Source organism: Schistocerca americana, chromosome 9 (assembly GCF_021461395.2).
Source record: "Schistocerca americana isolate TAMUIC-IGC-003095 chromosome 9, iqSchAmer2.1, whole genome shotgun sequence".
Taxonomy (NCBI): Eukaryota; Metazoa; Arthropoda; class Insecta; order Orthoptera; family Acrididae; genus Schistocerca; species Schistocerca americana.
This window is the reverse complement of record NC_060127.1, coordinates 102,465,689-102,482,072: the sequence shown is the minus strand read 5'-3', so window position 1 is coordinate 102,482,072 and position 16,384 is coordinate 102,465,689. Positions and strand designations below refer to the sequence as shown.

Genomic DNA, 16,384 nt, shown 5'->3' with positions numbered 1-16,384 from the left:
TTCGGAATTGTGTTACATGATGTTTTTCCAAAAGTCAGATGGTATATCACCAGACTCATACATTCTACACACCAACATGAATAGTCGTCTTGTTGCCATTTCCACCAACCATTTTAGAAATTCTGATGGAATTTTACCTATCCTTTCTGCATTTTGTGATCTTAAGTCCTCCAAAGCTCTTTCAAATTCTGATTCTAACATTGGATCCTTAAACTCTTGCCTATCGACTGCTGTTTCTTCTTCTGTCACATCAGACAAATCCTCCCACAGACAGAGGGCTTCAGAACTCCTTTTCCACCTATCCGTTCTCTTCTGCATTTGGCGGAAGGTTATTTTGACTTTTCTATATGCTATGTCAGGCCTTCCGAAAATCATTTCTTTTTCGCTTTCTTCACAATTTTCGTCTAACCATTTCGCCTTAGCTTCCCTGCACTTCCAGTTTATTTCATTCTTAAGTGATCTGTATTTCTGTGGTCTTGAATTATCCTTACCATTACTGTACTTTGTTCTTTCGTCGATCAACTGAAGTATTTATTCTGTTACCAATGGCTTCTTCGCAGTTACCTCTCCAACTTCTGTGAATACGCCTTTTTTTTGTTTTTTTTTTGTTTTTTTGTTTTGTTTTTTAGGTATGTCCACTCGTCCTCAACTGACCCGCCTAATGAGCTACTCGTTGTCGTGGTATCTACATCCGCGGAGAACTCCAAGCGTGGCTCTTCATTCCCTAGTACTTCAATGTCCCACTTCTCCGCACACTCGTCCTTCTGGACGATTCTCTTCATCTTCACACTAGTCGTCGTCATTGTGATCTGAGTCTATACCTGCTGTTGGGTACAACTTACAATCCAGTATCTGATTTCGGAACCTGCCTGACCATGATGTCATTAGGTTGGGACCTTTCCATGTCTCTGGGTTTTTCCAAGCATACCACCCCCTCATGTGATTCTTGAACAGAGTATTTGCAGTTACTAACTAAAATCTCTTCCTTTCTGCTTTCTCATTCCTAACGCAGAGTCCATACTATCTCTTTAGTTCGGTATGTTATTGCTTCCCCCCACCACAACGTTCCCATCACTCTTGATTATTGTATTTTCATTTTCCTTGATATGATGATTCACAAGTTCAGTATCCTACTGAACCATCTATGTCTTTCGATTTTCTTATTATGATGTCGGCATATAAATATGAATTAATGCTGGCATTGGTTTGTCGAATCTGATGAGAATAGCCCTGTCGATGAACTCCTCATAGGTCAAAACGAACTGTAGAATAATATTTCCTGTGTTGAGGTTGTGGATATGGGCATATGTTAAAAGCCAGTGTAGAAAGGAAAAAAAAACTCGACCCTTCCTTTTCATAACGAATCCTACTCCTGTTACACCGTTTTGTTCTTCTGTTGACATTATCCTACATTCCTCTCATCAGAAATCGTTCTTCATATTTCAGTTAACCGAGTCCTACTACACCTGAGATTGAGCCTTCCCATTTCCCTTTGCAGAACTTTCTAGTTAACCTATTACGTCAAATATTCTGCCGGTCTGACTACTAACATGTTGCCCTTTCGTTGGTTATTCCACCTTTTCTCATGGTTACCTCCCCCTTCGTAGTTCCTTCCCGGAGATAAGAATGGGGCGGGGGGGAGGGGGGAGGAGGGGGTGATCCGGGAATCTTTTGCCAGTGGGAAGATAAATTACAGATCGCCTGTCCTCTGAGTACGTAGTGTATTCCCAGTGCAGTCTCCTTCCTTACGCCATTAAACATTCTGATTTTTCCGGCTTTGACGACCAGTTTCCCAACCCTAGACCAAGAAACAGATTGACTTGAAGCTCTGTCCGCTCCTCCGTCTACTTTGAAAAGACGTTTGGCAGAGCAAAGATAATTTCTTACACCGGAAGTCATCGGCCGCCATTCTGGATGGTTCTCATCCAGAACTAGTCGAGTACCTGTGTGGATTCGTATTTATTCCAATCTTCTATTACTCTTGTCTCTTCCACCCCTCTCGCTGTTCATCTCCTCATCTCCCAGCTCCCTGACCAGCGGCCTGCTCGTCTTCCGACCATTTCCTCTACCTCCATCTCACCACATTGTCACAACCCCCCCCCCCCCCCCCCGCAGCTCAGTATTCCTTTCCAAAAGAGGAGGAGATTAGTGTTTAACGTCCCGTCGACAACGAGGTCATTAGAGACGGAGCACAAGCTCGGGAGCGATTTAGGGAAATCACGGAAAACCTAAATCAATATGGCCGGAGACGGGATTGAACCGTCGTCCTCCCGAATGTCCTTTCCAAATTCGATTACATCGTTCCAGGGTTTTGTCCGTGGTTTGCCCGCATACGCAGATGTCAAATACTTTTCACATATCTGGAACATATTTCCCACGTATTTGTACGCACATTCCACCTGTATCTCTAGCGAATTTCGCCCTGCAGTTTCATTTCAACGCGGCTCAATGTTTATGAAGTCGTATCTCCTGAACTGTGTGTCGTAGAATATCATTTTGCAGGTACATTATGTGATCAAAAGTATCCGGACATCCCCAGAAACATAAGTTTTTCATATTAGGTGCATTGTGCTGCCACCTATTGTCAGGTACTCCATATCAGCGACCTCAGTACTCATTAGACATCGTGAGAGAGCAGAATGGGGCGCTCCGCGGAACTCACGGACTTTGAACGTGGTCAGGTGGTTGGGTGTCACTTGCGTCATACGTCTGTAACGCGAGATTTCCACACTCCTAAACACCCCTAGGTCCACTTTTTCCTATGTGATAGTGAAGTGGAAACGCGAAGGGACACGTACTGCAAAAAAGCGTACAGGCCGACCTCGTCTGTTGACTGGCAGAGACCGCCGACAGTTAGTGAGGCTCGTAATGTGTAATACGTAGACATCTAGCCAGACCATCACACAGGAATTCCAAACTGCATCAGGATCCAATGCAAGTACTACGTCAGTTACGCGGGAGGTAAGAAAACTTGGATTTCATGGTCGAGCGGCTGCTCCGAAGCCACACATCATGCCGGTAAATGCCAAACGATGCCATGCTTGGTGTAAGGAGCGTAAACATTGGACGATTGAACAGTGGAAAGACGTTGTGTGGAGTGAAGAATCACGGTGCACAATGTGGCGATCCGATGGCAGGGTGTGGGTATGGCGAATGCCCGGTGAACGTCATCAGCCAGCGTGTGTAGTGCCAACAGTAAAATTCGAAGGCGGTGTTGTTACGGTATGGACGTGTTTTTCATGTAAGTGTCTTGCACCCCTTGTTTTGCGTGGCACCTTCTTGCTTCCCACTGTTGAAGAGCAATTCTGGGATGACGACTGCATCTTTCAACACGATCGAGCACCTGTTCATGATGCACGGCCTGTGGTGGAGTGGTTACACGACAATAACTTCCCGTTAGAGGACTGGCCTGCACGGAGTCCTGACCTGAATCCTATAGAACACCTTTGGGATGTTTTGGAACGCCGACTTCGTGCCAGGCCTCACCGACCGACAACTAATTCCGAAGATATTTATTAGGAGCACGCAATTCCAGCTGTGTAATGCCGCTATGGAATTCTGTGAACTGGCTTTGTCTGAATCGTTACAAACAACTTCATCAGTAAATGTACATTTATTGGCACTCCTCTTCCGCGGTCTCTCTGTTGCTTCTATGGATTGTCATTGAAACGTTCCTTCCTTCCCTCCTTTCTTCTGCTGCATTTATCAGTCTACAGCGCAAGTATCTAACATAATCTGCTTCTCTGGAATGACGAGAGCATCTTGAAGTATTTGCAACATTCACAGCATCTTACCCACATCGATTGCAGACTTCTGTCGCCGTTGCGACTGTGAGAATTAATTACAGCCAATTGCTTGCAAACACAACAATTTCATATGCAAATCACTTACTACATGTAAGTAACTGCGATTCGAAGGAGAGCTTCTGTAAAGTTTGGAAGGTAGGAGACGAGGTACTGGGAGAAGTAAAGCTGTGAGGACGGGGCGTGAGTCGTGCTTGAGCAGCTCAGTTGGTAGAGCACTTGCCCGCGAAAGGCAAAGGTCCCGAGTTCGAGTCCCGGTCCGGCACGCAGTTTTAATCTGCCAGGGAGTTTTATATCAGCGCACACTCCGCTGCAGAGTGAAATTCTCATTCTGCAGGGCAGATAATTATCTCATGTCCGCCAATAACCGTTTCCGATTAAGTATATGGAAAGACATCGCGTAGTTTATCTCGCACGCCGTGCATCGGCCTCGAGTTTGACTTCACGCGATGCCATGGCAATTGGGATTGACGAATGAAAGGAACGTTTCAGTATTACTCCAGGATGGAAACGACTGCTGTAGGATGTTCATATCCAGCCCCTAGATATTCCTGAGGCGGACAATACTGCCGCATGTCGTTCCCGTGGCACCAGAGATTCAGCCGCCGTTGAGACGACAGCTGGGACGCGCGTCGGATCGCCCACAGTCCATGTTATCTGCCAGATACTCCAGATAAGTGGCGCCCTATCTGCTCTGGTATCGACTGAGCAGGACGCCAGAGTCGATATAACCCAGAAGCCACAACGCAGGAGGGCGCTCCACTGGCGCAATCTCTCATCAAATCTGGGGCACGGAAGCGACTTCATTGCGGAAGTCGACCACGTGGAGGCGGTTTTTCAGTACGTGCGACTTGTTGCGTAACCATCCCTTAATATCCAGCTACTTTCTTGAGACATTCAGCGAGCATTGCTGTCCATGTTCCAGTTAACGTTCACTTTCATTGCTACATTCACAGAAACTTTTTGGGCGCGCCACACACAGTTGCGCAGCATACGGTGGCCAATGCACAGTGATTAATTTAAGTCTGAAGTGCTTGGCGATTTCATTCGTTTGTTGGGAAGAGGAAGCCGCCAGAAGTTGCCGCCATTCGGCCGGTTGGTGATAACAGAATCTAGGCGCACACCCTGCACACGATTTTACAGAAACTGTTCACTCAAAAAAAAATTCATTTTTGCGTTACTTACAGCTTTACATGTCAGCTTAATGATAACGTGCCCATCGTTTTGTTAATGCTCATTGTTAATGTGATATTTGCATTTAAGTAAGACACTGCCCGAAATTCGCAAACGTTTGCAATGACAGAGGGGTCGAAATGATTTTGCGTTTGGTGCACATTTACATAATATGTTGCTGCTTATGAGATTCAGCTAACATTCTGAATTTTTCTTTAGGCTAGGGTGGAGGTCTCTATATGTCAACAATCTCGAGAAAATTGATCTGATGTCGCAAACTCATTTGCAATCACGTGTGTAAGCGGTAAAGCCAGAATGAAATACCCACAACATTCCTCATATTTCATAAACGGTTTCAGATACTGAGATTTTGGCCAATGGTAGCGAAGAGAGAGGAGAGAATTTTGCCGTACGATTATTATGCAAAACTTCATTATCCACTGTGTTATTCCAGTAGCTACAGACTTTTTCTGTGAAACGACGTAAGATTCTAAGAGCAAACGATAGCTGGTATAAGAACAATATAATACATTACATATTTTTGTACTGACACTGTGCTTTTTTTAGTAAGCTACTGGCTATAGCCGGCGAACTTCGTTCCGCCTCTGAAAATCTGACCGGGCAAACGTTGTTTTGCCACATAAAATATCTCTAGTCTATAAGAATAATGTATACATGTAACAGAATAGCCGTTGTTGGTGGGAGCTCGTGACACAATAATAATGGCCGAAAACTGTGTAGGGAGTGAGAAAATGCTTAGGGGGATGTCCGGCAGTATCGGCCAATATTAGTTCTAGCTTTTCTACGGTAGATGGCGCGGATTTAACAATTGCAGCCGATACACGGCTCGTCCATGAGCATACAGACATGGCGGCAATTTCGTGTCAAAACGTATTCACTAGCATTATGAATAAGGCCAAGCGCACACGCATAGATTTTTATTTGGTGTTACCGCCAGACACCACACTTGCTAGGTGGTAGCCTTTAAATCGGCCGCGGTCCGTTAGTATACGTCGGACCCGCGTGTCGCCACTATCAGTGATTGCAGACCGAGCGCAGCCACACGGCAGGTCTAGAGAGACTTCCTAGCACTCGCCCCAGTGGTACAACCGACTTTGCTAGCGATGGTTCACTGACAAAATACGCTCTCATTTGCCGAGACGATAGTTGACGTAGCTGAAGGCTATGCTATTTGCTACGACCTAGCAAGGCGCCAGTACCAGTTACTATTGATATTGTAAATAATGTACAGTCAAGAGCGACGTTCACCAATTATGAATTAAAGTTAAGTATTCCAGCAACTACGTACGTTTTTTGCTAAAGTCTAATTTCCTTGACCTGTTCCAGACCTCACGCCAGCCTGCGTGAGCTAAAACGCGTGCCTTTCGGCTTCCTCTCAAAACCGGTGTTGGCTCTCCTGCCAACCCACAACATTTTATCGTACGCAAAAATATTGTACGGTTAAATTCTTTCAGAGGAACAAAGGAGAGCATAGGAACTTCTTTCTTCCACTAAAAGAATTTGTTCGTGCGATGTATTTCCGTACGATAAAAATAGATGCATGTGCGATAGGCCTAAATGTCGGGTTGGCGAATAACGCGTGCTACCTAGTTAAACTTCTCGGTCTAGTTACATCGATTCAAAGAGGGATATTCGAGTCTTTGCTTTTGGTAAGTTTTCTTCAATTACCTATCTGCTGAATAATAAGACTATGACTGGTAAACGCCTGGCGGGGATAACAGATCAAGTGATAATTAGTCAGTTATCGACTGGGGTTGAAATTTATTAAATTACTAAAATCGCTATTAAAAAATAGGGGTTGGCGGTAGAAGGGTGAACATTTAGGGTTGTGTGTATTTTTTAATGCCACTTCATAAAAAATAAAAGTTCTGTCCCAAAAGTAAGAAATGTTTTGCTGTGGAACGCACTTTTCACTTAGGGGTATGAAAATTAGATTACGACCGATTCTCAGACCTACCGAATATACATCTAAAATTTAATTAGAATCGATCCAGCTGTTTCGGAGGAGTATGGCAACTAACAATGTGACACGAGAATTTTATATACAAGGATTGGTCATACTTTCCGTCAGTTCGTCTCTTAATAAACCACTGTTTGATAGTTATCTCGCAATTGTCTTTGTACAACATGTTAATGAGATGACACTGTGTTGACTCCGCTGTCTTTTGGCAGAAGGAGTAAATTTTGACATGGCAGCAAGACAAATGTAGGTTTTACTCAAAATACACCATTCATTATGCTTCCCTGAAAGTTACAAGTGGCTAACAAGTCAGGCGAAAATAAATAGCTTTTGTTGCCTTTTCAGCGATGTTCTTTTTACACAGTGACCAAAGCAGAGGAGACAGATCTTTTTGAATGGTCACCATGCAAGTGTGGACCTACATCTACATTTATTCTCCGCAAGCCACCCAACAGTGTGCGGCGGAGGGCTGCACCTAATATTTACAAAAAATATGAGCAGAGGCTTCAGTTTAGAAGCGCACTTCCCCTCCAGCAGTCAGCGTTTCCCCTACAGCGCCTGCCCACAACCCCCACCACTGCCGCTCTCCCCACGCAAGCCTGTCCGCTCTAAACGGATGTTTTTCTATACACCCTGAAAGCCGTCTACAATCCACAGAAAATAAAAAGTCGCTCCCCGAAAACTGCTCAAATAACACGTCGATATAACAAATGAGCTCACGACTTGCTCCTATATTTGATTAAAGAAAGTCGGTACAAAGCAGACATATTTCTGAGCTGCAGCTCCAGACACACATAACTTGCTAGCCATTACCACAGTTCATCACACCCTGTAAATTTTCGCCTGTAGTTATCGTGACTGTTCATTGTTTCCCAAGCTTTTTTTTTTCTCCTGCCATGCAGTCCTCCAATACTTGAAGACTGTTCTGTCCTCTCTTGTCATACTCAGTACTAAGCCTTGTAATTTATTTCTTGGGATTTTCGTGGTTCTTTTCGTAGCAGTAATGTCTCTGGATGAAGTGATCTTGATGCGTCATTTTGATAGAAAAGATCTTGCTATTGTTTTACTTTGTGATGCAAATGTTATTTTGTAAAAATTTAGACATTGACAAAATACACAACCTGGCCCCAAGCAACACAGTTTATTATGTATTGTTTTAATAGTTTATTATATGCACTCTGTGTGATGCATTACTAATGCACTGTTGATTCACACTATATAACGGACTGCGCCGATTATTTAAGATGTCCTACGTTAAGATGCCGTTAAATTTTATGATGTTAAACTTTCTAGTCTTTCCCAGCACGCAAGGCCCAGAAATATGATTTAATTAATTATCAGAATAAGTTCTGGCTAGCTCATATAAAGTTTGACCAGAGATTTTATTATCTACATCATATTGAATTTTAAAGTTAACATACGACTGTCACTGTTAATCTTTCTTCATAGTAAACTTTCCACACTACAAAAATTCTGATTAAAATCGTTTTTTAAACCCGCACAGCCTATTTAGGAAAAAATAACTTCTTAAAGAATTCTCATTTCATAAACAGTTAATTAATATTTCTCACTCTCTCCATAGTTTCAACTTTGAGAAGTACTAACTTCGTAGGATGAGATTAGCACCGATTTGCGCAACGATATCTTTGCTTAAAAATTGTACACTGTTTAAAATAAACTTTGTTGTATTTTCGATACCTTCTTTACACAGCACACAGAAATAAAACTTTCACTGCAATCTCGATAACCCAGAAACCAAACGAATAACCGTATATTAGCAACAAGATGGAGTAATAAGAGCAGTAAGCAAGAAAAGGAAGTGAGCTAACAATGTCGTATAGTAGGTTATATACACAGGAAATATCTGACATCTCTCTCTTTAATTCATATTCAGAGACTGATTTGTATTTCAATAATACTGAACTTAAATATTTCATTTTATTACTAAAAAATAACAAAAGCGGATTAAAGTAAGTCTCCTACACCTGACAGCAATGCAAAATACATACTCCACAGACACATTAAAAGTCTCTGCGTCCACAAAGACCTCGGAAGCTTACTAGTACCGACCGACCGCCGTGTCCCCCTCACAATATGCCTCACTGGCTGCGGATATGGAGGGCCATGAAGTCAACAAACTGCGCTCCCAGCTGTTGGCAGTTTCTGTGACCGGAGCTGTTAGTTGTCAATCAGGTAGCTCCTCGAGTAGGCTGAGTGCACCGCGCTTGCCTACAGCACTCGGCAGACCCAGTCGGTCATCCAACCATGTGCTAGTCCAGCCCAACAGTGCTTAACTTTGGTGATCTGACGGGAACCAGTGTTACCACTGTGCAAGGCCGTTGGCACACATTACAACTAAAACAATAATACTCGAGATCGATAGCTGTCCACCCAAGAAATTACGACACTGTTGAAACATTTAAACATTTTGTGTATAGTAACATTAAGGTTAAGGTAATTTCTACAAAAATTTACGTTGATACATGCGAAGTAATATTGCTTTGGAGTAATTTATAAATAACAACTGAATTTAATTATTTCACATCATATCGACCACTCTTCTTACAAGTACACATACTGTCAGCTCAAACTGCTGTACGATTTTTGAGGCATTTCCAGTTGTAGCCCATAGCAGAGCTGTACCGGAATGATCCTGTGCTGCTGTTTGAACTGCCATAACTGTCTCATTCACCCCTCCTGCCACCCTCTGGCAAAAGAAACTTTCTAAAGAAAATTCTTGAAAAATTTAACAAATTTTTACAACTTCGTTACTAGATTTAATAATAATAAAGCATTATTCAAACATATTAGTTAAACTAAAAAGATAACTTAAATGAAGCATTATTGAGAATTATTATGAAAGAGGAAAACCATAACACACGACAAATTAAACGTATCCATATAGTAAGTGAATAAAAAATTGTATAGACCCCATAGTAAACTGAGTGCACAAGAAGTCTTCAAAAAGTAATTTGCACATTATCACAGCAGGCCAACTAACTTTCGTTGAAGCTGCATTACACTTAGTGTGACATGGGTACATGACCTTATTCGTCAACGTGTCACAAAGTCTTTGTAAACAACGGTGGAACCTTCTACGAACCATTAAATTCCTAGACGACAGAAATGTACTCCTTAATAACGAAGCCGTTCCGGAGCCGCGTGTGAACGTCCTAATCGTTGGAAAAATGTCTCCCTCCCCCTCCGAAGTTGTTTCAGCCGAAAAGATGGAAATCGGTCAAATCAGGATCTGGATTCCCTGATCAGCAACACTCTCTTCGATCAAACTGTTCGCACAGTTTCACTACCGCCAGAAGTAAACACTGAGTCAGTGTGCAATTTAGACGTTTTGCCCACCAGAATGGTACGGTCCCGAGTACTTCCGTTTTGGAGTGTGTTTAGAGTTGCCGCGCCATTTCACCCCACTCTGATGCAACATCCGTAGCGGAGCAGAACTGCCAGAAGGAAACGTGGATCATGAACTTTGTTCTGGCAACTTGTCACTCTTGTTGCGCAATGGTGGTAGTGTAGGATTTTACTTAGCATTTCCTCGATTTGAGCAAGTTAGAAACTGTGTCCTGTTCTATCAACAAAGTAGGTAAATTCGACTTTTTGCTTCCACCCATACTCAACATTTCATACACTACTGGCCATTAAAATTGCTACACCAAGAAGAAATGCAGACGATAAACGGATATTCATTGGACAAATATAATATACTAGAACTGACATGTGATTACATTTCCACGCAATTTGGGTGCATAGATCCTGAGAAATCAGTACCCAGAAAAACCACCTCTGGCCTTGATACGCCTGGGCATTGAGTCAAACAGAGCTTGGATGGCGAGTACAGGTACAGCTGCCCATGCAGCTTCAACACGATACCACAGCTCATCAAGAGTAGTGACTGGCGTATTGTAACAAGCCAGTTGCTCGGTCAAATTTGACCAGACGTTTTCAATTAGTGAGAGATCTGGAGAATGTGCTGGTCAGGGCAGCAGTCTAACATTTTATGTACCCAGAAAGGCCCGTACAGGACCTGCAACATGCGGTCGTCCATTATCCTGCTGAAATGTAGGGTTTCGCAGCGATCGAATGAAGGGTAGAGCCACAGTCATAACACATCTGAAATGTAACGTCCACTGTTCAAAGTGCGGTCAGTGCGAACAAGAGCTGACAGAGACGTGTAACCAATGGCACCCCATACCATCACGCCGGGTGATACGCCAGTATGGCGATGACGAATACACGCTTCCAGTGTGCGTTCACCGCGACGTCGCCAAACACGGATGCGACCATCTTGATGCTGTAAACAGAGCCTGGATTCATCCGAAAAAATGACGTTTTGCCATTCGAGCACCCAGGTTCGTCATTGAGTACACCATCGTAGGCGCTCCTGTCTGTGATGCAGCGTCAAGGGTAACCGCAGCCATAGTCTCCGAGCTGATAGTCCGTGCTGCTGCAAACGTCGTCGAACTGTTCGTGCACATGGTTGTTGTCTTGCTAACGTCCCCATCTGTTGACTCAGGGATCGAGACGTTGCTGCACGATCCGTTACAGCCATGCGGATAAGATGCCTGTCATCTCGACTGCTAGTGATACGAGACTGTTGGGATCCAGCACGGCGTTCCGTATTACCCTCCTGAACCCACCGATTCCATATTCTGCTAACAGTCATTGGATCTCGACCAACGCGAGCAGCAATGTCGCGATACGATAAACCGCTATCGCGATAGGCTACAATCCGACCTTTATCAAAGTCGGAAACGTGATGGTACGCATTTCTCCTCCTTACACGAGACATCACAACAACGTTTCACCAGGCAACGCCGGTCGACCGCTGTTTGTGTTTGAGAAATCGGGTGGAAAACTTTCCTCATGTCAGCACGTTGGATGTGTGGCCACCGGCGGCAACCTTGTGTGAATGCTCTGAAAAGCTAATCATTTGCATATCACAGCATCTTCTTCCTGTCGGTTAAATTTCGCGTCTGTAGCATGTCATTTTCGTGGTGTAGTAATTTTAATGGCCAGTAGTGTAGTTCATAGCATTTAATTTGCTGAAACTGTTTTAGCGAGATGCTGTAGCCACTGGCATCGTCGTAAGTATCCTCATCGTCATTTCGGTGTTAATTCGTAAAAGTTTTTTTTGTCAAATTTTTGCGCTCTCTCTGTGCCTTCGGCCTCGGCGGGGGGTTACCTCATCAGCCTCTCTGTACATCCTTGACCCATTAATGTCACGAGCGTGTACTTTATTGCTGTCGATTCCACTACGTATCGGACGCGTCATAAGTGGACATGAGGCGAACTACACGGCTCTAGTATCACAACAGGAACTCATTTTCGTCACATTGTGCTGTGGAATTTCCGCTTCCTGCAGTTCCTGGGGTAATGTAAAGCCTTGACCAGATGTGTGGCGTCAAGAAACCCGTTCGTGTTACTTACACTTCGATGAGCTCATTCGTACAACTATCTTACTCGTCTTAATGCTTTGAAGCACTGGAGAGGTTTGGATTCCTTCAGTTACACGCTTAACGAGTCAAAACTACACTACTGGCCATTAAAATTGCTACACCACGAAGATGACGTGCTACAGACGCGAAATTTAACCGACATGAAGAAGACGCTGTGATGTGCAAATGATTAGCTTTTCAGAGCATTCACACAAGGTTGGCGCCGGTGGCGACACCAACAACGTGCTGACATGAGGAAAGTTTTCCAACCGATTTCTCATACACAAACAGCAGTTGACCGGCGTTGCCTGGTGAAACGTTACTGTGATGCCTCGTGTAAGGAGGAGAAATGCGTACCATCACGTTTCCGACTTTGATAAAGGTCGGATTGTAGCCTATCGCGATAGCGGTTTATCGTATCGCGACATTGCTGCTCGCGTTGGTCGAGATCCAATGACTGTTAGCAGAATATGGAATCGGTGGGTTCAGGAGGGTAATACGGAACGCCGTGCTGGATCCCAACGGCCTCGTACCACTAGCAGTCGAGATGACAGGCATCTTATCCGCATGGCTGTAACGGATCATGCAGCCACGTCTCGATCCCTGAGTCAACAGATGGGGACGTTTGCAAGACAACAACTATGTGCACGAACAGATCGACGACATGTGCAGCAGCACGGACTATCAGCTCGGAGACCGTGGCTGCGGTTACCCTTGACGCTGCATCACAGACAGGAGCGTCTGCGACGGTGTACTCAATGACGAACCTGGGTGCACGAATGGCAAAACGTCATTTTTTCGGATGAATTCAGGTTCTGTTTACAGCACCATGATGGTCGCATCCGTGTTTGGCGACATCGCGGTGAACGCACACTGAAAGCGTGTATTCGTCATCGCCATACTGGCGTATCACCCGGCGTGATGGTATGCGGTGCCATTGGTTACACGTCTCTGTCAGCTCTTGTTCGCATTGACGGCAATTTGAACAGTGGACGTTACATTTCAGATGTGTTACGACCCGTGGCTCTACCCTTCATTCGATCCCTGCGAAACCCTACATTTCAACCAGATAATGCACGACCGCATGTTGCAGGTCCTGTATGGGCCTTTCTGGACACAGAAAATGTTCGACTGCTGCCCTGGCCAGCTCATTCTCCAGATCTCTCACTAATTGAAAACGTCTGGTCAGTGGTGGCCGAGCAACTGGCTCGTCACAATACGCCGGTCACTACTGTTGATGAACTGTGGTATCGTGTTGAAGCTGCATGGGCAGCTGTACGTGTACACGCCATCCAAGCTCTGTTTGACTCAATGCCCAGGCGTATCAAGGCCGTTATTACGGCCAGAGGTGGTTTTTCTGGGTACTGATTTCTCAGGATCTATGCACCCAAATTGCGTGGAAATGTAATCACATGTCAGTTCTAGTATATTATATTTGTCAAATGAATACCCGTTTTATCAACTCCATTTCTTCTTGGTGTAGAAATTTTAATGGCCAGTAGTGTATGAAATGTCGAGTATGGGTGGAAGCAAAAAGTCGAATTTACCTACTTTGTTGATAGAACAGGACACAGTTTCTAAGTTGCTCAAATCGAGGAAATGCTAAGTAAAATCCTACACTACCACCACTGCGCAACAAGAGTGACAAGTCGCCAGAACAAAATACATGATCCACGTTTCCTTCTGGCAGTTCTGCTCCGCTACGGATGTTGCATCAGAGTGGGGTGAAATGGCGCGGCAACTCTAAACACACTCCAAAACGGAAGTACTCGGGACCGTACCATTCTGGTGGGCAAAACGTCTAAAGTGCACACTGACACAGTGCTTACTTCTGGCGGTAGTGAAACTGTGCGAACAGTTTGATCGAAGAGAGCGTTGCTGATCAGGAAGTCCAGATCCTGATTTGACCGATTTCCATCTTTTCGGCTGAAACAACTTCGGAGGGGGAGGGAGACATTTTTCCAACGATTAGGACGTTCACACGCGGCTCCGGAACGGCTTCGTTATTAAGGAGTACATTTCTATCGTCTAGGAATTTAATGGTTCGTAGAAGGTTACACCGTTGTTTACAAAGACTTGGTGACACGTTGACGAATAAGGTCATGTACCCGTGTCACATTACGTGTAATGCAGCTTCAACGAAAGTTACTTGGCCTGCTGTGATAATGTGTTTGGCGACATCGCGGTGAACGCACATTGGAAGCATGTATTCGTCATCGCCATACTGGCGTATCACCCGGCGTGATGGTATGGGGTGCCATTGGTTACACGTCTCGGTCACCTCTTGTTAGCATTGACGGCAATTTGAACAGTGGACGTTACATTTCAGATGTGTTATGACCCGTGACTCTACCCTTCACTCGATCCCTGCGAAACCCTACATTTCAGCAGGATAATGCACGACCGCATGTTGCAGGTCCTGTACGGGCCTTTCTGGATACAGAAAATTTTAGACTGCTGCCCTGGCCAGCACATTCTCCAGATCCCTCACCAATTGAAAACGTCTGGTCAGTGGTGGCCGAGCAACTGGCTCGTCACAATACGCTGGTCACTACTCTTGATGAACTTTGGTATCGTGTTGAAGCTGCATGGGCAGCTGTACCTGTACACGCCATCCAAGCTCTGTTTGACTCAATGCCCAGGCGTATCAAGGCCGTTATTACGGCCAGAGGTGGTTGTTGTGGGTACTGATTTCTCAAGATCTATGCACCCAAATTGCGTGAAAATGTAATCACATGTCAGTTCTAGTATAATATATTTGTCCAATGAATACCCGTTTATCATCTGCATTTGTTCTTGGTGTAGCAATTTTAACGGCCATTAGTGTAGTTACTTCCAGGTGCGACCAGGTGCGCAACAATGGAGAGCTCACTGGTTCAGGCAACTAAGGACACACTTCGATTTACTGGCAGGCGACTGGCGGCAGTCTCTTCACATATCACACCTGAGTGACAAGTCGTGGGATACCAGTAATCACATACACTAATGGTGGTAGTATAGCGTACACGAGGTATAACACGGCAGAACACTGGCGGAGCTGCGATTTGTACTCGTGTCATTCGTGTGAAAATGTTTCTGACGTTATTATGGCAACACGATGCGGATTAATAGTCTTTGAAGCGGGATTCTAATTAGTCAGACAATTGGGACAGTCTATTTCGGAAACGGTTAGGGAATTCAATATTCAGACACCCAAACTTTCAAGAGAATGGCAAAAATGTCAAATTTCAGGCATTAACTTTCACCACGGACAACGCACTGGCCGACGGCCTTCACTTAACTACTGAGATCAGCGGCTTTTGCGTAGAGTTGTCAGTGTCTAACACACGAGCAGCACTATGTGAAATAACAGCAGAAATCTATGTGGGACGTACGACGAACGTATCCGTTAGGACAGTGAGACGAAATTTGGCGTTAATGGGCTATGGCGGTTGACGACGCCTGCAGCACCCGTCCTGGACTCGTGACCATATCGATTGGAGCCTAGCCGACTGGAAAACCATGGCCTGGTCAGACGAGTCCCGATTTCAGTTGGTAGGAGCTGATGGTAGGAGCTGATGGTAGGAGCTGATGGTAGGAGCTGATGGTAGGAGCTGATGGTAGGAGCTGATGGTAGGAGCTGATGGTAGGAGCTGATGGTAGGAGCTGATGGTAGGAGCTGATGGTAGGAGCTGATGGTAGGAGCTGATGGTAGGAGCTGATGGTAGGAGCTGATGGTAGGAGCTGATGGTAGGAGCTGATGGTAGGAGCTGATGGTAGGAGCTGATGGTAGGAGCTGAGTGTGGCACACACCTGACAAGGCCATTGACCCATTTTGTGAGTGATGCGGTATACATTCTGGTGGTGGCTCCATTATGATTTGGGCTGTGTTTACACTGAATGGACTGGATCCTCTTGTCCATCTGAACCAATCATTGACAGGAATTACTTATGTTCGGCTACTTGGAGACCAGTTGTAGTCATTAATGGACTTTATA

The 16,384-nt window shown here is 44.7% G+C and overlaps 1 protein-coding gene and 1 pseudogene across 1 annotated transcript in view; one reads left to right on the top strand and one right to left on the bottom strand.

The window, feature by feature from the left end:
* LOC124550700 (ras-related protein Rab-32-like) overlaps positions 1 to 16,384 on the top strand; it is a 381,369-nt gene that overhangs the window by 199,140 nt on the left and 165,845 nt on the right. The window lies entirely within an intron of this gene.
* Positions 9,184 to 9,301, bottom strand: LOC124551563 (annotated as a pseudogene).